The sequence below is a fragment of the Bos grunniens genome, chromosome 20, assembly GCF_055505025.1.
Source record: "Bos grunniens cultivar Pamir isolate PY7600 chromosome 20, Bosgru_T2T1.0, whole genome shotgun sequence".
Classification (NCBI taxonomy): domain Eukaryota; kingdom Metazoa; phylum Chordata; class Mammalia; order Artiodactyla; family Bovidae; genus Bos; species Bos grunniens.
In genome coordinates this window covers 27,693,345-27,717,658 of record NC_141184.1, presented here as the reverse complement: position 1 = coordinate 27,717,658, position 24,314 = coordinate 27,693,345, and the positions used below count along the sequence as shown (strand labels likewise).

At 37.1% G+C, this 24,314-nt stretch overlaps 1 long non-coding RNA gene and 1 pseudogene across 2 annotated transcripts in view; one reads left to right on the top strand and one right to left on the bottom strand.

The window, feature by feature from the left end:
* Positions 1 to 5,240: 5,240 nt before the first annotated feature.
* LOC147350174 (uncharacterized) overlaps positions 5,241 to 24,314 on the bottom strand; it is a 173,643-nt gene continuing 154,569 nt past the window's right edge. The window contains exon 3 of the long non-coding RNA XR_015149198.1: positions 5,241 to 5,522. This is a non-coding gene — a long non-coding RNA (uncharacterized LOC147350174). The remainder of the gene's footprint in view (positions 5,523 to 24,314) is intronic.
* Positions 20,549 to 22,330, top strand: LOC147350175 (centromere protein L pseudogene; annotated as a pseudogene). The gene has a single exon (XR_015149195.1). The product of XR_015149195.1 is annotated as a centromere protein L pseudogene (transcript).

Sequence of the window (24,314 nt, the reverse complement as noted above, 5' to 3'; positions counted from 1 at the left end):
GGTTGCAAAGATGATTCAGTATATAGAAAACAATGTGTTGGTTTTGCCATAAAATTCATGTAAAGAACTCAAAAAAAAAAAGAGAACAATGTGATATACCACATTAATGGAATGAGGGACCATTACTTTGCATTTATTATGCCACTGAGTAGGAGGCTGGCTCAAGTTTAGGCTCTGTAATTTACAACAGTATGACTGTGGGAGAGATATTCTGTAAATGGGGATTTTTTTTTCTCATATGATGAGTGTGAGAATTAAATTAGTATATGCCATGTCTGCGAAGTCGCTTCAGTCATGTCTGACTCTGCAACACTATGAACTGCAGCCTGCCAGGATTTTCTGTCCATAGGATTCTCGAGGCAAAGAATAGTAAAGTGGATTGCCATGCTCTCCTCCAGGGAATCTTCCCAATCCAGGGATAGAACCCACATCTCTTATGTCTCCTGAATTGGCAGGAAGGTTCTTTACCACTAGTGCCACCATCTATTTGTATATACATACACATACATATATATGCATATGTGTTCATTTGAGTATATACATAAGAAGATATGTCTATTCACGCATAAATATTTATATACAAACATACTGTCTGTTGTCTGCAATACATTCACACACACACACACACACAGTTAATTTGGACTCTTTGACCAAAACACACATTGTAATTCTAATTTCATAATAATTCTCATAGTGATATCCTGGTTTATTTTTCTATATGAAATTATATGTTTACAATATTATGTCTGTATTATGATGATATATTGATTATTGTATCATGTATGTAATTATTTTCTCTCTTGCTCTTTATAGCATATGCACATGAAATCAGTCCTTAACAGTCCTTATCTGTATTTTTTACTGTTTAGAATGATGTTTGGCAAATAGTACAAAAGTACAAACTCAAATATTTCTTGAATCAAACAGTGCAGATATATTTAGAGACAGACAGAGAGATAGCAAGAGAACCAGCCAGGCAGCCAGAGACAGATACAATTTTATAAACACCTGGACCAATAACTATGCCATTTGTTACCCTGGGAGACAGTGGAAGAAGGCCAGGTTTTAGGGAAGAGTAAGAGCTTTGTATTGTTTGTTTGTTTAACTGGTTTGTTAACTCAGGATTAAGAAGGTATCAATGATGGAGGAATAAAACTAGGCATGAGTGCTGGCATGTTATTTAAAGAGAAAGACGTTATAAGGACATAAGACATCAATTATGCCAACAAGGTGGTGATAATTCTACTTAGAAAAATTTCCATTTGGTTTAACAACATGGTGATATGAGCAACAGTAGTGATGATGGATTTGCAAGGGGGAAAGCCAGCGGAGACAGGGTAAAGAGTAATTGATAGATTAGGAAGTAGAAGTTGTTTGTAGAAAAAGATTTTTGAGAACAGTAATAGAGAGCCAATTAATATGGCCCTGGCTGGAGGAAGCTCTTTTATAATGTTTTTATTTTTATTTTTATTTTATTTTATTTTTAAACTCCACACAATTGTATTAGTTTTGCCAAATATCAAAATGAATCCGCCACAGGCACACATGCGCTCCCCACCCTAAACCCTCCTCCGTCCTCCCTCCCCATACCATCCCTCCGGGTCTTCCCAGGGCACTAGCTCCAAGCGATGTTTTTAATAGGAGAAAACGACTAGTCAATAAGGTAGGAAGTATCCACGTGTGCCTGTTGAGAACTGGAAAACCTCCAAATTAAGATGTGCTGTAAATATAAAATGCACATGAGATTTTTCAGACTTGCTAGGAAGAAAATGGTGCAAATTGTTTGTTACACATATTTTGAATACCTATCAAGGTCATAATATTTTTAATATATTTAATTAAATATATTATGAAAATTAGTTTTACTTTTTAATGCTGGTTTATGTTAATGTTTGTTTTTACTTTTTCATGTAATTACATATGTGGCTTCCATGATTGCTCTGTTGCACAGGGCTGATGTAAAATATATTTGAACACCTGACTCACTTGAAGAAAGAAGAAAGGAAGGGGAAAATAGTTTTTCTTATATTCTCAAGACAAAGAGAAGATGAGATTATAAACAAAGTTGACTGGATTTGATCTTTGAGTGAAGATAAAGAATACATATAGATGCATGAAAGCTTCTTGAATTATTGGGGGAAAGTCAAATGTTTATGTATATATGTGACATAAGCACCAGTGTTTCAGTAGATTCCTTTTGTGTGATTTGGATTTAAGAAGCAAGCTGTGGTGGACATCCTAGGGTTACCCTCATGATTTCCACACCCTAGTGTTCACACCTTTTGTAACTTCCTTTAGGTGTGGGTCAGTTAGTCAGTTCAGTTGCTCAGCCATGTCTGACTCTTTGTGACCCCATGGACTGCAGCACACTAGACCTCACTGTCTATCACCAACTCCCAGAGTTTACTCAAACTCATGTCCATTGAGTCGGTGATGCCATCCAATCATCTCATCCTCTGTCATCCCCTTCTCCTCCCACCTTCAATCTTTCCCAGCAGCAGAATCTTTTCAAATGAGTCAAATTAGGTGGGTAGGATCTGTAATTTGCTTCTATCTAACCAAGTATGACAAAGGTAAAGAGATTTTTCCAATGTAATTAAATCTCCCAATAAATTATATTATTAATCAGAGGAAAGACTTTAAAAGACTATTCATTAAAAGCCTAATATTCCTTGAAAGGACTGATGCTGAAGCCTAAGCTCCAATACTTTGGCCACTTGATGCAAAGAGCCAACTCATTGGAAAAAACCCTGATGCTGGAAAAGATTGAAGGCTAAAGGAGAAGGGGTTGGGCATGGCAGAGGATGAGATGGTTGGATGGTTTCACTGACTCAATGGACTCAATGAATCTGAGCAAACTCTGGGAGAAAGCAGAGGATGAGGAGCCTGAGGTCCAAGGGGTCACAAAAGCCAGACTCGACTTAGCAACTGAACAACAACAATTAAATCTCCCCCCAAATATTTAGAATTAGATGAAAGCCTTTATTTTTATTTTTTTTAATTTTATTTTTTTTTAAACTTTACAATATTGTATTAGTTCTGCCAAATATCGAAATGAATCCACCACAGGTATACCCGCGTTCCCCATCCTCAACCCTCCACCCTCCTCCCTCCCCTCCCCTCCCTCTGGGTCATCCCAGTGCACCAGCCCCAAGCATCCAGTACCGTGCATCAAACCTGGACTGGCGACTCGTTTCATACATGATATTATACAGGTTTCAATGCTATTTTCCCAAATCTCCCCACCCTCTCCCTCTCCCACAGAGTCCATAAGACTGATGTATACAGTGGTGTCTCTTTTGCTGTCTCGCACACAGGGTTATTGTTACCATCTTTCTAAATTCCATATATATGCGTTAGTATACTGTATTGGTGTTTTTCTTTCTGGCTTACTTCACTCTGTATAATAGGTTCCAGTTTCATCCATCTCATTAGAACTGATTCAGATGTATTCTTTTTAATGGCTGAGTAATACTCCATTGTGTATATGTACCACAGCTTTCTTATCCATTCATCTGCTGATGGGCATCTAGGTTGCTTCCATGTCCTGGCTATTATAAACAGTGCTGCGATGAACATTGGGGTACACGTGTCTCTTTCCCTTCTGGTTTCCTCAGTGTGTATGCCCAGCAGTGGGATTGCTGGATATGAAAGCCTTTAAAAGGTCTAGAACCTCCTTGAGGTGAGATACTGCCCTTTCTGGCTTGATGAGGTAGACTGTCACACTGAGAAAGTCCACTTGCCAAAGAACTTTGGGTGACTCTAGGAACATTTAGCTTCTTTGAAGACTTAAGAGTGGCCTCCAGCGTAGGACCAAAAGAAAGCCAATGCTCTCAGTTACACAATTGCAAGTAAATGACTCTTATCAACAACCCGAATGATCTTGGAAATGGAGTCTTCCCTACGTGAGCCTCCAGATGAGAATGTTATCTGACCAACAACCTGATTGTAACCTTTCGAAACCCTGAGTGAAGTAGCCAGTGAAGCCATGTTTGGATGCCAGATCCGCTCATTATTACTGAGCGATAATAAACTGAGGAAATCACCAAGTTGTTGCTCATCTTCACATAATCATAATTAAAGTTGCTCAGTCCTGTCCGATGGACTGCAGCCTACCAGGCTTCTCTGTCCATGGGGTTTTCCAGGCAAGAATACTGGAGTGGGTTGTCATTTCCTTCTCCAGGGGGTCTTCCCAATCCAGGGATTGAACCCAGGTCTCGTGCTTTGTAGGCAGAGACTTTACCGTCTAAGCCACCAGGGAATTACATCTTCACATAGCAACAGAAAAACAACAAATAGGCATTTCTACTTAAACAATTTGAATGGTGCACATCAGTATTCTACAGAGCTCAGTCTCTAGTCTGAGATGTACTGTAAATCTATGCACTTCACTGTTGTAGATCAGTTTCCTCTTCTGCAAAACAAAAACACTTTGGCCTAAAAAAAAAAAGTCACTTTGGCCTAAATTAAATCCTTATGATTATTTCCAATCTAGCCTTCTCTTACTGTTTGATTATTTCCAATCTAGCCTTCTCTTACTGTTTGATTAGTTAGTATTCAGAGAATGATTCTCAATGGTCATTTTCAAAAACTTACGGATCCACATTAAAACTTGGCACTTACCTCTTTTCTGCAACTTAATACCACCCACAGAGATTGGCAAGAGACAAAAGAGTGTCCACCATAAGAACAATAAATATATAATTGATATGATAAAAGTGTCATACAAATCCATTACTTAATTTGTATTTGGAAGTTTGCCAACAATGACTTCTGAAGATATTTTGGGAAAGAAAAATCTACCGGTTTTATATTTATTCTTAGATTATTTTTAGTGTCTAAAAGCTTTCACATTTTCTTTAAAGTAAAGAAACATAAAATAGTTTATGTTTACAAACTCACTAAATATTCTATGAAAATAGAATATTATAATATGCATACAAACACATTCAACACAAGATACAACTATTCGTGCCTTTCTAAAATTACCTGGTGAAACCTTTATCACTTAGTAAAGAAAACTGCTGCTCAGCCCAAGAGGTTGAATTTGATTATGAAAAAGACTCAGCTACTTTCTTCCCTTCTTATAAATGTCTCAAATTACAGATGAGCTTGAATTTTAATAGTAAACTTAATGGGGGAGTCTTAAGAGTAAAACATACACACATTTCATAAAAGCAACTGAAAGATTTTGAAAATGAATGATGGGTAATAATAAACACAAGATAACATATCTGGTAGGGTGGTGTAGAGCCCTGTATTTATTCCTGTCAGAGTTAATATTTCCACTGGTGATCTAGAAAAATAAGTAAAACAGCCCACTAACCATATTTTCACATGAAGTTACATTCAAGGACTGTGTGGAAGGAAAAAAGAAACAGTGTAAAACAAATAGACTGTGACAAGATCATAGCCAGCCCCTCTAGTTGTTGACCGTGTAAAACTTCAATCTAAGAGTTCTTCACACAAATCAGAATAGAAATGAAGGCCAATGGGGTCAGTGATGATTTCATTATTTGGAGCTGAAAAAAAGAAAGGCATGTGAGAAAAAAATATTGGAATGTGTCAAAAAATGATTCATTATCTCACAGAAAGATAGCACAAATATATTCAGGAAGAAATAGAAAGGGAACACATCAGTATGTTTTCTAACTTGAAAATGAACTGTGAAATTTGAAACAGTAGATTTGTAAAAATTAAATGGCCAAATGTATGACTTTGTTTGGGTGGGAAAAACAACCTGAGGCCTAAATTAGTCACAAAATCACTCCTTATGTCATATGTTATATATAAACTAAAATAATAACATCATTTTTACATTATGAATGAGGAACTATTTCTAATAAGTGTAAAAGCACATTTGGCACAAAATAGAGTTCTTTTGGAAATAGAGTTTTTCTTGTGTTTACTCTTATACTTGAGGAATATTGTACTTTTTTTCCCTTGGGAAGTTAATATTTGTAACACATAATATCTTCTATCCTTCACAGATCTTAAAGTTATACAACAACATTTTCCCTCTTCCAACAAAATTCTTCTACAAAACAGTAGCTTTTTAGGTACACATGCATGAACAGTTGAACAGACAATGATATGTTTGAAAGCCTTCAAAATTAGAAAAAAAGATACCTAGAATGAGGTAAGCTCTACATTTTCCCAGCTATGGTTTCTCAGGTAAATAGCTGAATTTCTCTGAACTTTTGTTTTCACAGCAAGAAAATAGAAATACTGACCTATCAATCAGTGTGTGAGGAGATCGAAATTAATTTTATCTGCATAAGTATTAAATGCATATAAGGGATATGTATATAAAATGCTATGGCAACTACATTTCACCCTATCCAGGCAAAAAATACATAAAATGCTAGCCATCTCTGGCTGGGCTGATGATTAATATCTCTATATCCAATGCATTTACATTTTTCATAACCTGCTTCCATCTGCCTTCTATGGATCATGTGAACAAGTTGCTTGTTTCTTCATCCTATCCCCTGCTCTTCCTTCACGCATCTAAAATGTGTATAAAAACATGAGAGCCAAGACAGCAGTTCTGGAATTTCTCCCTTGGGCAAAGGGTTTAAAGTTAAAATCTTAAAAATTAAAAGCAAACTAAAATAATAAAAGCACAAACATAAAACCTTAAGGACATCATATTCCTCCTCTAGACTTCTTGTAGAATCATACAATCCAAACTTTCCTATTTTACAATAATCATCAAAAACCCTCTTCTTTAGAATTCAAAAAATAGGACATTTGAAGCAAGTTTTATTAAACTATTAGGTATTATTTAAAGTTTCTGATTATAGATAAAAGAAGAGATGGAGGAAAAGGGAAATAAATGTACTTCTTTTCTTCTGCCCTTTAGAATTTAAACTTAGAATTTAAATAACTTTAAGGTAAAGTAATAGAAATCTAAATTGGCTTAACCACAGTGAAGACACCATACTAATTCTAAGATATCCATGCATTTGAATCCTTTGCAGATTCATTAACCTTATGTCTCTCATCTTTCCTTCTTGCAGTAGTTTCTCTTGATTAGTATCTATGAATAATTTACTTACAACTGAATAAAAACAGTGTTATTTTTGAGACAGTTAATCCTAGGCTGGGTTGATTTAGTAACTTATTTGGCAGTCACTTAATGTTCCTAAACAGTTGTTTGCTTATTAACAAAATGAAGATATTAATAGCTTTTGGTTCTAGATAAACCTAAGGCAGGTAAATGTACAGAGTCTGATGAAGGGCATTGCAAAAAAAAAAAAAAAAAAAAGCTTGTCATAGCCTTTTCTATTTAACTCATCAAATAAACCTTTAAAACCTAAACTTGCAAAACAATGACTTCTTTATTACGAAGTAGTAGTCAATAGGGGAGTACTGAGCCCCAGTCTTAGCACTGAATGGAATAGCCTCCTGGTTGAGTGATAATGTGACACCAAACTTCATTCCTTACCTTCCAGCAAGAAGACATTAGAAATAAGTGGTCCCAAGGTAACCAAGCCATTGACCAAGTAAAAGAACTGAACTTACCACGAGACACATAACTTATGAAGAAATTCATCTACTCTAAGAGAATATGTCCACAGTTTGATATTGTCTATGAAGAGAAAATCGGAACTTGGGAGATACTGGAAACTCATATGTATTTTTTGTCTTGTCCACTGTTTTTCCTTCCTTGATAAAATCCAATGTTATTCTGAATACCCATTAAATAATTAGATATTTTTAGAAGGGTTAGGGTTGAGCAACAACAACAAAAACTCACTTGAAAAGGAGAATAAAATTAAAATGTTATCATATAAAGATAGCCATCCTAGTAACATAGAGAGTAGGAAGCAATAATAAACTATTTATAAGGCAGTGCAACCTTGAACATCGGCACTTTGACTTTTCATTATTTTACTAAGGTGACCCACTCGGTCTAACCTTAATTAAGAACTGTACTCTCATAAAAATAGATATTATCTTGATTACTATGCATGGAATGTCAATACTCATACTCCCACTTGCTATTTGTAAAGGAATAATAGTCAAAACATATTTATTCTATAGCCATAAAGAAGCATAAAGCTGGAATGCATGGTAAGGTCATTTTGTCTATATTCTTTTTTTTATGTGATTGCAATTAAAATATCTTTACTGACTAAAAATCTCCATTTAAAAAACTTCAGAGAATATTTTCCACCCTTTTGAAACAATGTCAAAACAATACCACAGGAAAAAATATGAACTTAAAAATATTTTTTATGGTGTGTTCTAATTTGACTCATTTATCCAATTGTTCTTAAAAAGAAGTTTTAATAATCTTCCAAAATTATTCTCCATTTTTTAAATCCCCCAAATCCTACATATGCTCTGTGAAAGAATTTCAGTCTAAAATGGAAGCAGAGAATAGAAAATAGAAAATCTTATACATATGCCCTCAGGGAAACAAAACTTGAGGACTGAGAGATGGATTTCCCATAAATACCTAATTTACAGAAAACTGATAGTACTGAGATGCTCTTAAATGATGGGAAATTGATCAAGGAATCTTGGGAAATTTTGCTTGTGTTTTCCAGAGGCATGAATAAGTCACTCTGGATAAGTTGGTCTTGTAAAAAAACTGAATTGAGCTTTGTTTATGGGACTGGTCTGGTTTTGTCTCCTCGGAAATTTTCAAAGTTAATCTTCCTTTGTTTTTTTAATCGACTCTAAGCTCTCACTTCTTTACCTTCCCTGTCCATAAATACAGCCTACCCCAAATTGTCAACAGACTTCTCTGAAACTCGCTACAGTTTGTGTATCTTGAATTGCAATTCTTCTGCTACTCCCAAAAGAGACAATTTTTGACAATATTGAGTTTGCTTCATTTTATCTTTTTATTTAGGTAGATATTTTTTGCATTGGAAGTGGGATTCAAAGGATATGACCCCCAAGAGATATGACCCTTGAAATTGTGTGCAGTACCCCCATGAAAGCCCTGGAGCTTATTGCATCTGTGCCATTGTCTAGTTTTGGTTTGGTGATTCTCCTCTCAGACTCTGGTCTGCCCCCATTTGGGTGGGTTTTCTGACTGCGTTAAGGATCTGTTTAAAAGTTTTATCCTTTTCAGTGAGCACTTTGTTTTCTTATTGGAAACATGCTAGAATTTTGGTGTAATTTCTTTGGAACAAATGAGAGCAAAAATTAAAAATTCTATAGGTGGGCATGGGTTGAACAAATAAATGGTGTTAGAGTACTTGCCACCTCCCTTTAGAGACTTTAGTCTCTAGAGCAAAGACTTATGTGAGAGGACAAATTGATCACAAACAAACCAGACTGACATTAGGTCATCTGTCAACGGCAAGACAGTTTACATGAAACAAGGGACAACTGGTCATGGGTCAGACGATAGGGCAAAGGCTGTCTTCCAGGAGAAAAGAGAGGGAATCCCATCAAAGACATACTGTGAAACAAAACTCCCAACCCTGAAAGCACATCCATCAGGCTATTTAGGGATTTAGGAATTTTGCTTTTGCTGTCAGAAAAACCTCTGAGATATGAGATGCCAGTCATCTCAATGCCATAATAGTGACCTTTATTCAGGGATCCTGGCTAATTTTATGTTAAAAAATTATGGTCCATCCTTATGCGCACTTTTGACTAGATGATCCAGTCCTATTGAAATAACGTAGAACTCCAATGGCCATTATGAGAAACTTTCAATCTGCTGAAACATATTTTTCTTCAGACTAAATTAGAAGACTCAGGCAATAAAAACTAAACAATCTAAGTGGGATAACTATTTTAATTGGTACCTAGTTCAGCATTTTAACACATTATTGACCAGAAGATTTTTGCAGAAACTAATGCCTGTGGTTAGCAATTTTTTATGTGAGTGAATATTAAAATGTTTCCAGTAGATAATGTTCAGGTAACAAAAGGCATATTAATATGTCTCTGGTCAGTAATGTGTTAACATTTTCTCTTTGTAAAATAGCATTTCTAAGATAGCTTATGGAAATAAAGGAGATAAACCAGGCAGCTGAGGCCTCTTCTTTGGTGACAGGAGCCAGGGTTTCCTATAACCTGGTTACTTGACCTCCTCTATATTCAACTTTGCCCTCTTCAAATCCTCTTTCTTTATCTAAACTCTCTTTCTTCTCTAGTTCCTAAACTTTACCAACTGAGCCTATTAAAACTTTCCCTTTTAAATTTAGGTATTCTGAGGACCCTGCTAAACCATTAATTAATTTTGTTCCATGGACCAAAGTTGAACTTGGGTCTATAGTAAACTATTTTCTCAAGGTAATTGAGGATCCTCAGTTCAGTTGCTCAGTAGTGTCCAACTCTTTGCGACCCCATGGACTGTAGCACACCAGGTTTCCCTGTCCATCACCAACTCCCAGAGCTTGCTCAAACTCATGTCCATCCAGTTGGTGATGTCATCCAACCATCTCATTCTCTGTTGTCTCCTTCTCCTCCTGCCTTCAATCTTTCCCAGCATCAGGGTCTTTTCCAATGAGACAGTTCTTCACATTGTGTGGTCGAAGTATTGGAGTTTCAGCTTCAGCATCAGTCCTTCCAATGAATATTCAGGACTGATTTCCTTTGGGATTTATTGGTTGGATCTTCTTGCAGTCCAAGGGATTCTCAAGAGTCTTCTCCAACACCACAGTTCAAAAGCATCAGTTCTTCAGTGCTCAGCTTGCTTTATAGTCCAACTCTCACATCCATACATGACTACTGGAAAAATCATAACTTTGACCAGACAGACCTTTATTGGCAAAGTAATGTCTGTTTTTTAATATGCTGTCTAGGTTGGTCATAGATTTTCTTTCAAAGGATCTTTTTCCTTTTTAAAAGGATCCTCAAAGATTTGCCAAATAATTCAATATTGTAATTCAAACTGAACCTTTGATCTTTATCAGTTAATGCACATGCTTATTGGAGAAGGTTAGGCCCAGCATTGGATGAAAACTGCTCATTGGGAAAGTCTCAAAAAAACCTTTGGATTTTCAAGTCAGCCAACAAATAGCTCTTTTATATGACCAAGCTCCTGTCATGTCCCAAAGGCTACCTTTTGCCATCCTGAGGAATTTCTGTAAGCTAGCACATGGGAACAAAATGAATGCATGTACCCATTGAATTTTGTGCCCACAATTAAAAAGCCTATTGAATCTATTCATGATTATTACAGCAGACTCAAAATTGTTTTTAAAGAAAATATAGACTTTATACACATTGACTCTATCAATGCGGCCTTTACTTCAATGTTTATAGTTAAAACAGAAAATTTTCTCTGTTAGTCAAGATAACTGAAAGAGAATGAAGAATAATATTCACCTTGACCTTGTCAACATAGCTAATCAGTTAGCACATGCCATGGAAGATGATTCCAAAAAAAGGGGGCATGGCTAAAAGTTTTCAACAGAGGGAATCTCCCAAGGAAACTGTTCCTAACCTATTTTGTCTTATTGTTAAAAAAAAAAAAAAAAGAAAAGAAAAACTGACCTTTGAAAGAGAGACTGCAGTTGATTTTTTTAAAAAAGCTAGACAATTATAGTTTCCAAACAAACTCTTCCTAAACTATTTTGTCATTATTGTTAAAAATAAAATAAAAATAAAAACTAGCCACTGGAAGAGAGTTTTTTCAAAGTCTAGATAGTTACAGCTTTCCAAAAGCCACGGGTCAAGGTCATTCTAGTGGTGGGACTCCAAAGGAGCAAAGGGACTATTTCCCATTGTACCATATAACAGGCTGGAGGAAGCTATTCCCCAGATCTGATATAAATCCCTTACATACCAATTGACACAGGAGCTACTCTATCAGTTCACAACCCCAATACAAATAAACAGTCCCTTCAAATAGTGAGGAGTTCAAATTAATCACAATATGTCTCTTTCTCAACCTATATCCATTTTCCTTGGGACCTTTACAAGATAAACACTTATTTCTCCTCAGTATGGTAGCCCCTCTTCACTTATTAGGATGAGATTTCCTAGAAAAATATCATGCTGACATTTCTTTCTCTTGAATGAAAAATAAACTCAAGAGATTGTAACTCAAGTTTTAAGTCCCTTAAGTCTAATGCCCAAGAGAATCCAAAGTTTTATTCTTTCATATGATCAATACTTTATGAACCATGTTGTTCAGTCTCTAAGCTGTGTCTGACTCTTTGCAACCCATGGACTGAAGCACGCCAGGCCTCCCTGTCTCTCACCATCTCCTGGAGTTCGCCCAAGTTCATGTCCATTGAATCGGTGGTGCCATTCAACTATCTCATCCTCTGTTATCCACTTCTTCTATAGCTCTTACAAACCATAGAAGGACAAATTTCAGACACATCTTCATTATTTAGTGTCCCTTAGTCTATGATAAATATCTTCCACAGACATAGACAGAATTCATATTGTCCCTCTCTTGGTTCAGATCCAAATGGATCCCTCCAAATCTCTCTCAAGAATTAATCAATACCCTATAAACAAAGAGTTTAACTTTACAGAGCATAAGACTTATCATGTGTGTGTGTGCGTGCTCAGTTGTGTCCTACTCTTTGTGACTCAATGGACTATAACCTGCCAGGCTCCTCTAACTATGGAATTGTTCAGGCAAGAATACTGGAGTGGGTTGCCATTTCCTTCTCCAGAGGATCTTCCCAACCCAGGGGATCGAACCTGCATCTCTTGCATCTCCTGCATTGGCAGGCAGGTTCTTTACCACTGTGCATCTGGGAAGTCCAAGATGTACCATAAAAGACTATAAAGCACAGGAACTTATTATTTCTTGCAGTAGTCTTTGTTCAGTTCAGTTCAGTCGCTAAGTCATGTCCTTATAATACCCCCTATTTTACCTATAAGAAAACCTAATGATTGAGGATAAAGATTTATTCAGGATCTCTAAGCAATGAATAACATTGTCATTCCTCATTATATTGTTGTTCCTAATCCCCATACATTATTAGCATTAATCCCTACTGAAAGGAAGTTTTTCATCATGATCAATATATTCAATACATTGTTTAGTATTCTGGTTGATAAGGCTGGCCAATATATTCTTGCTTTTGCCTTAGAAGGACAACAATATACCTGAACAGAAATGGCCCATAGTTCTTCCAAAAGTCCTTTTCACAAAATTTAAAAGCTGATTTTGATGATACAAAATCTTCTGGAGGCTCTACTATTCGACAATATATAGACGGTTTACTTCTGTGCTCACCTTGTCAAACCTAATCCTCACAAGAAGGCAGATTTCATCTGTTACAACTCTTAGCCACTAAGGGAAACAAGTTCTCAAAGGAAAAATTGCATATTGTTCAAAACCAAGTCCAATATCTAAGATATTTTATCTCAGAACAAGGGTTACACCTAGATAGATCCCAAAAGCCTTCCTGGCATCCTGTATTTCCCCAAACCTAAAACTAAACGTCAATTATTAGGTATTCTTGTAGTAGCTGCTTAGTATCACAATTGATTCCAAACTTATTTAAACGTCAATTATTAGGTATTCTTGTAGTAGCTGCTTAGTATCACAATTGATTCCAAACTTATCTTTCATGGTCCAGGCTTTGCTTGTCTTAATAAAAACCACTAAACTCCCATTATCTCAAAAAACCAAGATGATCTAGCCTTTAAAATCTTGAAGGAAACCTTCATAAATCATTTTGCCCTCAGATATATGAACTATGGAGAAGGAAATGGCAACCCACTCCAGTATTCTTGCCTAGAGAATCCCATGGAAAGAGGAGTCTGGTGGGCTGCTGTCCATGGGGTCACAGAGAGTTGGACATGACTGAATTGACTTAGCATGTATGCATGCATGCATGCATTGGAGAAGGAAATGGCAACCCAGTCCAGTCTTCTTGCCTGGAGAACCCCAGGGACAGAAGAGCCTGGTGGGCTGCCATCTATGGGGTCTCACAGAGTCAGACATGACTGAAATGACTTAGCAGCAGCAGCAGCTTATGAACTATAAACTTCCCTGTTTGCTTTTTGTTTAGGAAAAAGAGGATAATACCTTCAGAGTACTTACTCAAAAACATGGGGGCTACCACAACCTCTAGGTTATAACAGCCAACAACTAGATCCCATGACCCAGTGTCACCCCTCGTGCCTTGGGGATATCCTTGCCACTGCCTTCTGGTAAAGGCCACTGAAGAAATGGTCACAGGATCCTCTGACCATTTTTGTACCTCATGCTGTCAAAGTTCTCTTGAACTCATATCATTCCCAACATTTTTCAGCAAGCTCTCTTACTTTATAAAATTCTTTCACTAACCAACCTACATATCACTCTCATTCTTTGTAACAATCCAGTTACTCTTTTTCCTTCTTCCATGAACAAACCCTCCTATATCTATCTAACTTGAATGAATCACCTATCAACCCCATGTAATAACTTAAAAGAAACCTCCTTGACAAATGTTGACTGTTCATGGTTTACTAATGGCTCTTACTTGAAAAATGAAAATGGCAAATATTGCACTGGATATTCAATAACAACTCCTTTTGAGGTCCTTGAGGCTGTACCCCTACTTTTGGCCACTTCAGCCCAACAAGTTGAATTATATTCTAAATGATATTCAAGCATGTAATCTACCAGAAGGTAAAACTGCAAACACAAATACTGATAGCTATCATGCCTTTAGAGTACCCCATGATTTTGGAATGTTATAGAAACCAGATTTTTTGACTTCCAGTAGAGACAAAATTTAAAATGGTAGTTATGTTCAAAACTTAAGATGCTATACTCTGGCCAGCAGCTTTGGCTATTATTAAAGTCCCTGGGCATTCTAAGTTCAACTCTCTGGAAGACAAAGGAAATCACCTCATTGATTATTTCTTCAAAAAATGCCGCTCTTATGGGATCCACGGACAAAATATCTGTCACAGTCCAGAAGACTACTTTTGCTGGTGACAACCTAAAGTGCATTTTCCAGGAAAATACAAATAAATGGCCCCTGAAAAAGAAATAGAAAATTGAAGATCTGAAGGCTACTGGTATCATGAAGAAAAGAAACTCTAGTTGTGACCCAATAATAAGCCAGTCTTTTTAGGAAATTTAAAATTTTTATTACTACTATACCTAAATTAAATTAGTTGGTACTTGATAAAATGATAATATTCATAAATCAATATTAGTAGAGATACATTGACAAGACTGCAAAAAGTGCTTACCTTGTCACTTTGTTATTGTTGCTTAGTCACTAAACCATGTCTGACTCTTTTGTGATCTCAGGGACCTCAGGCTCCTCTTTCCATGGGATTTCCCAGGCAAAAATACTGGAGTGGGTTGCTATTTCCTTCTCCAGGGCATCTTCCCAATTCAGGGATTGAACCTGCATCTCTTGTGTCTCCTGCTTGGCAGGCAGATTCTTTACTGACTGAGCTACCAGGGAAGCCCTCTACCTTGTCACTTGGCTGCTGATAAAATACTGTTCATGAATCAGTATTGGTAGGGAACCTTTGACAAGGCTGCAGAAAGTATTTACCCTGCTTGTTCCATCTGTTCTAAATGCTGGAAAAACTATCCAAACTATCTCTGTATATTTTCATTTATCCAATGAACCACCTGAATGGATTTCATACAATCACTCCCACTCATGAACGTTTTTATAATGGTTTGCATATTTTCACATTGGACTGAAGTTTTTCATGAAAACATGTGACTGCTTCTTCTGTAGCTCAGATATCATTAGAAAAGATTATTTTCACTTGGGGAGCTCCCTTGACCTTCATAGTGACTGGGGAATCCACTTTACTGGTCCGATGTTTTGATGAGTCTGTGTGGTCTGGCCATTTCTGCAGCACCTTGATTGTACTTATCATGTTTGGTCTTCAGCATTGCTCAAACATACAAATCTAATTATTAAGACTCAGCTGAATGAGTTGAAACCCTCTGAACACCATGGCCAAGAGTATTATTCTTGGTTCTTCCAAATTTTAGATCTATTCCCTCCAGGATGCAAAAACTTATATCTTTTAAAATAATTACAGGACAATTGATGCACTTAGCCCCAATTTCTTTTGACCCATGGCTAATAAAGAAAGATATCCTTCAACTTTGGAAAGGCATAATCAAGCCCATAAACATTTTGATAGAGCAGGCTTTCCACAGTGCTCTTTCAGGAAACAGATGTCAAACATCACACCTTACAGCCCAGAGATCTCATCTATCAGAAGAGACATTTCCAAAAAGATATCTTTAATCTTGCTGGAAAGAACCCTACTTCACAGGATATTAAACAACCATGATGCAGCCAAACTTCAAGGATTCATGTGTCACATCTAAAGAAATCCCCCAAATCTGTAGAGATATATGTATTAACTGGTGACCTAAGGCTAAAAAATTTTAAGGACTAAAGTAGATGGCATCTAAAGAGGATAGCTTACCTAAGATATATGAACCAGACTTTTATAAATTTTTTTTATTTTTTTTATCCTCACTGTGTATCATGTTAAATCATGTCATTCATGCCTTTGCTTGTTGTTTCCCTGATTTTCCTATTGCCCTTTTCTTCAGATTTAGCTTGTATACCCACCTTACAAAAATTCTCTGATTCTGTTAAACTTACTGATTGTTATATTTATGCCATGGTTTGATGGCATCATCAACTCAATGGACATGAGTTTGAGCAGACTCTGAGAGACAGTGAAAGACAGGGAAGTCTGGCATGCTGCAGTCCATGGGGTCACAAAGTCAGACATGGCTGAGCAACAAAACAGCAACAACATATTTATGCCAGAGCTAACAATAATCATGACTGATCAGGACTGGTGGCCTAGTTACTATATTTAGAAAGATGGCAAAATATAAGTAGGAAAGATGTAAGATTTTCCTTTGGTAGCTTTGAAATCACTAGTCTCCTCTCTTCTAGAAGATTGGCACCAGATATTATTGGTTTCCATTGGGTACCGTCAACTCAGGCCTGAACTCTTATCTCACATTTTTCTTGGTTTCATAAACAATGATGAGCATGACAAAACCATAGTGTATCTCCCAGTGAATATTTGTAACTTTGCTATTCCATATAACCTTGTGAACATGAATTCACTCCCTATTGGAATATACACAAGCTTATATCATCTTTTCCCTTAATGTATCTCTATAATGGAAATGAAAACAATAACAGTACTGTTAAAAGAGAAGCTGATGTGCTCCCACTCAATGGCATGTTGTTGGAAATTGGCCAAAAATCTGGTGGATGGTTAAAACTTAATTCAACTTTCTTCTCACCTCAAGATGTTCCAGACCTCCATGAAAATCTTATTTATACTAGATCAGTTCACTTGTTACTTCAGATCTGTAGAAATTTAAGGTGCTTGAACAAACATTCCCATAATGTGAATGGACCAGATTACCATGTGTTCTATATAGTAAGTGTATGTGTGTGTATGTGTGTGTACATTCATATAACCATAAGATATCATCTTTCATTCAAAGAAAGGAAATCTAAGCAAAAGGACAGAATTATGTCTATCCTTAAAAAAACATTGGGTATTTCTTTTCATGTGGAAAAATGTATATTCTATTCTTGCCTTAATTGGAAGGTATATTATAGGATCACTGTCCTTACTCCTGATGCCAAAATGAGAAAAACTCATCCTTCCACTGCTTATATACCTAATTTTGTTTTTTTCTCATACCAGCTTTACAAATGACATTAGAGTGGGGAAGCTTATAGTTTGGAGAAGTGACTACAAAAAACACTATAGTGGATAGAAAGGGCTCAGGGTTGCAATCACCAAAAACTTTTTCTTTGGGTTGGAATAGCAGAATTTGAAAAACTGATTCACAATCTTTTCATAGTTATGTCTACCACTTTCAGTGCTTCTGTCCAAGCTTTGAAATATCAAGAAACCCAAATAAAATAAGTATCCAAAAGTAGTGCTGAAAAAATTTCAAAACTCTAAACCTCCTCACTTCTCAGCAAGGGGAACTTGTGTCCTAGTGAAGAAAGTTATTTTTATGTCAATAGGTCAGGGAAAATAACTTAACACAAGAACTAAAAATAACATAGGACATTACCAAGCAGAAGTTGTCCAAGCTCCTGAACCTTGGGATGTACGGCACCACCGACTCAACAGATGTGAGTTTGACCAAGCTCTGGGAGATGATGAAGGACAGGGAAGCCTGGCATGCTGCAGTCCATGGGGTCTCAAAGAGTTGGACACGACTGAGCGACTTAACAACAAACATAAACAGTTGGGGAAACTGGTTGAGAAGCATATTTCAATCAATAACTGTCATTGAGCTTCTGGTCTCCAGTTTATTTCTACTGTTTTGTAATAGTATACATATATCTTCCTCAAAAATACATGTACAAAACAAACTTCTTTTCCTTTCAAAGTCTTTTCTTGAAACTCAACTGATTATGAAAACTAAATCATCCACCACAGCGGGACATAACTGAGATTCTTTCACCAATCCTCTCACTCAAATGAAGCAGTAGCACTCCCTATCATTTTCCTCATCTGTGGGACAAGACACCTTAGCGTGAGCCTCCTCAGCTTCATGGGAAAGAGACCTGAGGACAACCCTCTTCAGATCCAAGGGACATAACAATGCAATCCATCTATAAAAAAGTGTATAGCAGAAAAAATTAACAACACCTGAATGATAATTTCTCAGCAATGATTTTTGTGAAAGATCTTGAACAAAAGGGGAAAATGTGAAGGAATGGAACCAGAGAAGGGGCGGTGAACAACAATGACAAAGAGAATGATTTCTCATAAATGCTTGCTTCATAGAAATTTGATAACATTGGAACTTTCTTGAATGACAGGAATTTGGTCAGGGATTACCTTCTATCAGTCATGAGAAACTTTGTATATGGTTACCAGAGGCATGAACTAGAAACTACCCAATCAGGTTGGTCTCAGAAAATAAGCTGAATTGAGTTTTGTTTATGAAACAAGACTGGTTTTGTCTACTTGGGGAATTTTCAAAGCTGTTCTCCATTTGATTTTTATTTCATCCAACTCTCATTTAACTCTTCCTCTCTTTACATTTTCTGCACATAATTACAGCCAAATCCACAACAGACACACCTGTAGCTTGCTATTTGCATGTCCTGAATAAAAATTCCTCTGCTAGTCCCAAATAAACACATTTTCTTTGACAAATGACATTCTGTGTATAAAAGTATGTGTTTTTGACCTTCTAACAGGTGAATAGTTACATTTCATATTTTTATTTGCTTTTCCTCAAGAGTAATGATGTACATAACTTTCCATGTGTTTTCATTATTAAAGCTTAAGGTAAATGGATTTATTTTAAAATTATTTATTTGGAAATAAAAGCAAAAATAAACAAATGGGACCTAATTAAAATTAAAAGCTTCTGCACAACAAAAGAAACTATAAACAAAGTAAAAAGACAGCCTTCAGAATGGGAGAAAATAATAGCAAATGAAGGAACTGACAAACAACTAATCTCAAAAATATACAAGCAACTCCTGCAGCTCAATTCCAGAAAAATAAACAACCCAATCAAAAAATGGGCCAAAGAACTAAATAGACATTTCTCCAAAGAAGACATACAGATGGCTAACAAACACATGAAAAGATGCTCAACATCACTCATTATCAGATAAATGCAAATCAAAACCACAATGAGGTACCATTCCACACCAGTCAGAATGGCTGCGATCCAAAAGTCTACAAGCAATAAATGCTGGAGAGGGTGTGGAGAAAAGGAAACCCTCTTTCACTGTTGGTGGGAATGCAAACTAGTACAGCCACTATGGAGAACAGTGTGGAGATTCCTTAAAAAACTGGAAATAGAACTGCCATACAACCCAGCGATCCCACTGCTGGGCATACACACAGAGGAAACCAGAATTGAAACAGACATGTGTACCCCAATGTTCATCGCAGCACTGTTTATAATAGCCAGGACATGGAAGCAACCTAGATGTCCATCAGCAGATGAATGGATAAGAAATGTGTACATATACACAATGGAGTATTACTCAACCATTAAAAAGAATACATTTGAATCAGTTCTAATGAGTTGGATGAAACTGAAGCCAATTATACAGAGTGAATTAAGCCAGAAAGAAAAATACCAATACAGTATACTAACACATATATATGGAATTTAGAAAGATGGTAATGATAACCCTGTAAGCGAGACAGCAGAAGAGACACAGATGTATAGAACAGTCTTCTGGACTCTGTGGGAGAGGTGGGGGGGATGATTTGGGAGAATGGCATTGAAACATGTATAATATCATATATGAAATGAATCGCCAGTCCAGGTTCGATGCAGGATAGAGGATGCTTGGGGCTGGTGCACTGGGATGACCCAGAGGGAGGGTATGGGGAGGGAGGTGGGAGGGGTGTTCAGGATTGGGAACACATGTACACCTGTGGTGGATTCATGTTGATGTATGGCAAAACCAATACAATAAAGTAATTAGCCTCTAATTAAAATACATAAATTTAAATAAAAAAATAAATTAATTTAGAAAAAGAAAAAAATTATTTGGGGTTACAAATTTTTTTGAAATAAGTTTCAACAAAGTATATTTTATGCTCAGTAATTCTTTCAGTTTGACAAATGGCCACTGAAATCTTTGACAAAAGACTGACATATAGGGATTTCCGAGCTAGCGTTGGCCTCTGAGGGCTCAAGTGGAGAGGGGCGAGGTGGGACACACTGTCCCTTGCCCTTTCCCTCCGCGGGCTGAAGCTGACTCCTTATGAGTGAGGGTCGCGGAGCTGGTGGTTGAGGCAGCGGATATATCCCTTCGGCTTGAGGTGCCAGGCTGGGCTGGCGTCTTTGGGAGCGGAGGTCTTTCTGGGCTCCTTTGCATCCGTCTTGAACCGTCTTGTGGTGGAGCTTGAGGGAATTTGGGAGGGCCAGGGGTTCTTCTGGACTTTCTCTTTGCTGTCATTTTGGCGGCTTTTTTACCTCGAGGGATTGCAGTTTTGATGGAGTTTTGGATCCCGGCTTGAAGAATGATTCGTGAAGGGAATGGGTGACAGCGTCATCACGGCATTTTATTGACCATGGATTCTTATGATGCACCGGAATTGACTCCTAGACAAGACGCCTCCTCAAGGCTTAAAGATTTCTTTATAGGCGCCACCCCTCTGCAGAAACGATTAGAATCAGTCAGGAAGCAGACTTCATTTATCCCAACTCCACCACGAAGGAAAATCCCCCAGGGTTCACAACTGCAGGAAGATGTTGATCCTCAAAAGTTTGCATTCCTTCTGCATAAACAATGGACTTTATATAGTTTAACTCCCTTATATAAATCCTCCTATACTAATTTCAAAGAGTACTCTAAACTTCTGAATGCATTTATTGCTGCTGAAAAGCAGAAAGGACTTGCTGTGGAAGTGGGAGATGACTTCAACATCAAAGTGGTTTTCTCTACTCTCATGGGAGTGAAAGGAACACAAAGAGATCCTGAAGCATTTCTTGTCCAGATTCTGTCCAAATCTCAATTGCCATCTGAGCACAGAGAAGGCAAAGTGTTGTGGACTGGTTGGTTCTGCTGTGTATTTGGAGACAGTCTTCTGGAGACTGTTTCAGAAGATTTCACCTGTCTACCCTTATTCCTTGTAAATGGTGCAGAGACTAATACAGCTATAATTGGAACCTGGTTTCAGAAAACTTTTGACTGTTACTTCCGTCCCTTAGCAATCAATGCATTTAACCTTTCCTGGATGGCTGCTATGTGGACTGCATGCAAAATGGACCATTATATGGCCACTACTGAATTTCTTTGGTCTGTACCCTGTAGCCCTCATAGTCTGGACATTTCTTACGCCATACATCCAGAAGATGCAAAAGCTTTATGGGACAGTGTTCACAAAACACCTGGGGAAGTTACCCAGGAGGAAGTTGACTTGTTCATGGACTGCCTGTATTCACATTTCCATAGGCATTTCAAAATTCATTTATCAGCCACAAGATTGGTTCGTGTTTCAACATCTGTAGCTTCAGCACATACTGATGGAAAAATAAAGATTTTGTGTCCTAAATACCTTATTGGAGTGCTGGCGTATTTGACAGAACTGGCGGTTTTTCAAATTGAGTGAGGTCTTATGGGGACTATAAGTTATGGATTAAATACCTTTTCTCACTGACTGACTGCTTAATTGCCAAACTGAGAGGGACTACAGGAGAAATGGGCATCTATCCATCTGTTTTCCTCACAGTGCCTTGGAGTTACCCAGATGAAAGCCAAGAAGGATCTAGAAGAACCAAGAAGGTGGTAGTGGATGAACCACAGCCAGGTGCCTGTGTAACAGTCATGATCGTCTGGGATTCTAGTCTCTAGACTATGTGGAGTTCATTTTTTGGCCATCTTAATACTGGATACTTCTGGTTTGCATCTTTAAAACCTTTAATCCCTATTTTTAAGCATTTTAGACTTGCATTCAGAGAGATTTTCTGTCTTCTACAAACATTTTCCTAGCATTGTTTTGCTGTAGACAACCGGCAGTCAAAATCCTCTCCAAAGGAACTAAAGTTGCTGTCCTTTTTAAGCCACTAATATGCTTCTGTTTTTAACTGTTTAATTCTTATTGCAATGTTGAATTAAATATTCACTTTTAAAATGAAAAAAAAAAAAAAAGACTGACATATAGAATGCTTCTCTACTTTGTAGACCATCTCTACCATACCCTATGCGTAAAATAATCATTGATCTGCTTTTGAAGAAGAGATTAATTTGTATTTCCTAGAATTTTATATAAATTGAATTATGCAATATGGATAATTCAAAAACAATGACAAAGAGATCAACTTCCAATGCCCAGTTGTGGTAAAAGTAAAGTCCAATGCTGTAAAGAACACTATTTCATAGGAACCTAGAATGTTAGGTCCATGAATCAAGGTAAATTGGAAGTGATCAAACAGGAGATGGCAAAAGTAAACATCGACATTTTAGGAATCAGTAAACTAAAATGGATGGGAATGGGTGAATTAAATTCAGATGACCATTATGTCTACTTCTATAGGCAAGAATCCTTTAGAAGAAATGGAGTAGCCCTCATAGTCAACATAAGAGTTGGAAATGTGGTTCTTGTGTGCAACCTGTAAAATGACAATGTTTTCAGTTTGTTTCCAAGGCAAACTATTCAGTTTCACAGTAATCCAAGTCTGTGCCCCAATCACTAATGCAGAAGAAGCTGAAGTTCAACGGTTCTGTGAACACCTACAAGAACTTCTAGAACTAATACCCCCCAAAAGGGTATGATGAAAATGTCCTTTTCACCATAGAGAACTGGAATGCAAAAGTAGGAAGTCAAGAGATACCTGTAGTAACAGGCAAATTTGGTCTTTGACTATAAAATTAAGCAGGGCAAAGGCTAACAGAGTTTTGCCAAGAGAACACATTGGTCACAGGAAACACCCTCTTCCAACAACACAAGAGACGACTCTACACATGGACATCACCAGATAGTCAACACCAAATTTCAGATTGATTATATTTTTTGCAACCAAAAATGGAGAAGCTCTTTACAGTCAGCAAAAACAAGACTGGGAGTTGACTTTGGCTCAGATCATGAACTCCTTATTGCTAAAATCAGACTTAAACTAAGTCTGATTAAAACCTAAAGAAAAAAAAAAAAAAAACATGAGGCCATTCAGGTATGATCTAAAAGAATCCTCTAACGATTGTAAAGTGGAAGTGACAAATATATTCATGGGATTAGTCTGGTGGAGTTACCTGAATTACTATGTAAAAAGGGTTCAAAACACTATTGGAGGCAGTGATCAAGATCATCCCCAAGAAAAAGAAAGGCAAAAAGGCAAAACTGTTGTCTGAGGAGGCCTAACAAACAAATGGAAAAGAAGAGAAAGCAAAAGGCAAAGCAGAAAAGGAAAGACATACACATCTGAATACAGAATTCCAAAGAATAGCAAGGAGAGATAAGAAAGCCTTCCTAAGTGAACAATGTAAAGAAATAGAGGAAAACAATAGAATGGGAAAGACAAGAGATCTCTTTGAGAAAATTAGAGACACCAAGGGAAAATTTCATGCAAAGACTGGCACAGTAAAGAACAGAAATGGTATGGACCTAACAGAAGCAGAAGATATTAAGAAGAGGTGGCAAGAATACTCAGAAGAACTATACAAAAAAGATCTTCATGACCCAGGTAATCACAATGGTGTGATCACTCACCTAAAGCCTGATATAGGAAACATCACTACAAACAAAGCTAGTGGAGGTTATAGAATTCCAGTTGAGCTATTTCAAATCCTAAAAGATGATGCTGTGAAAGTGCTGCACTCAACATGCCAGCAAATTTGGAAAACTCAGCAGTGGCCACAGGACTCAAAAAGGTCAGTTTTCATTCCAATCTCAAAGCAGAGCAATGGCGAAGAATG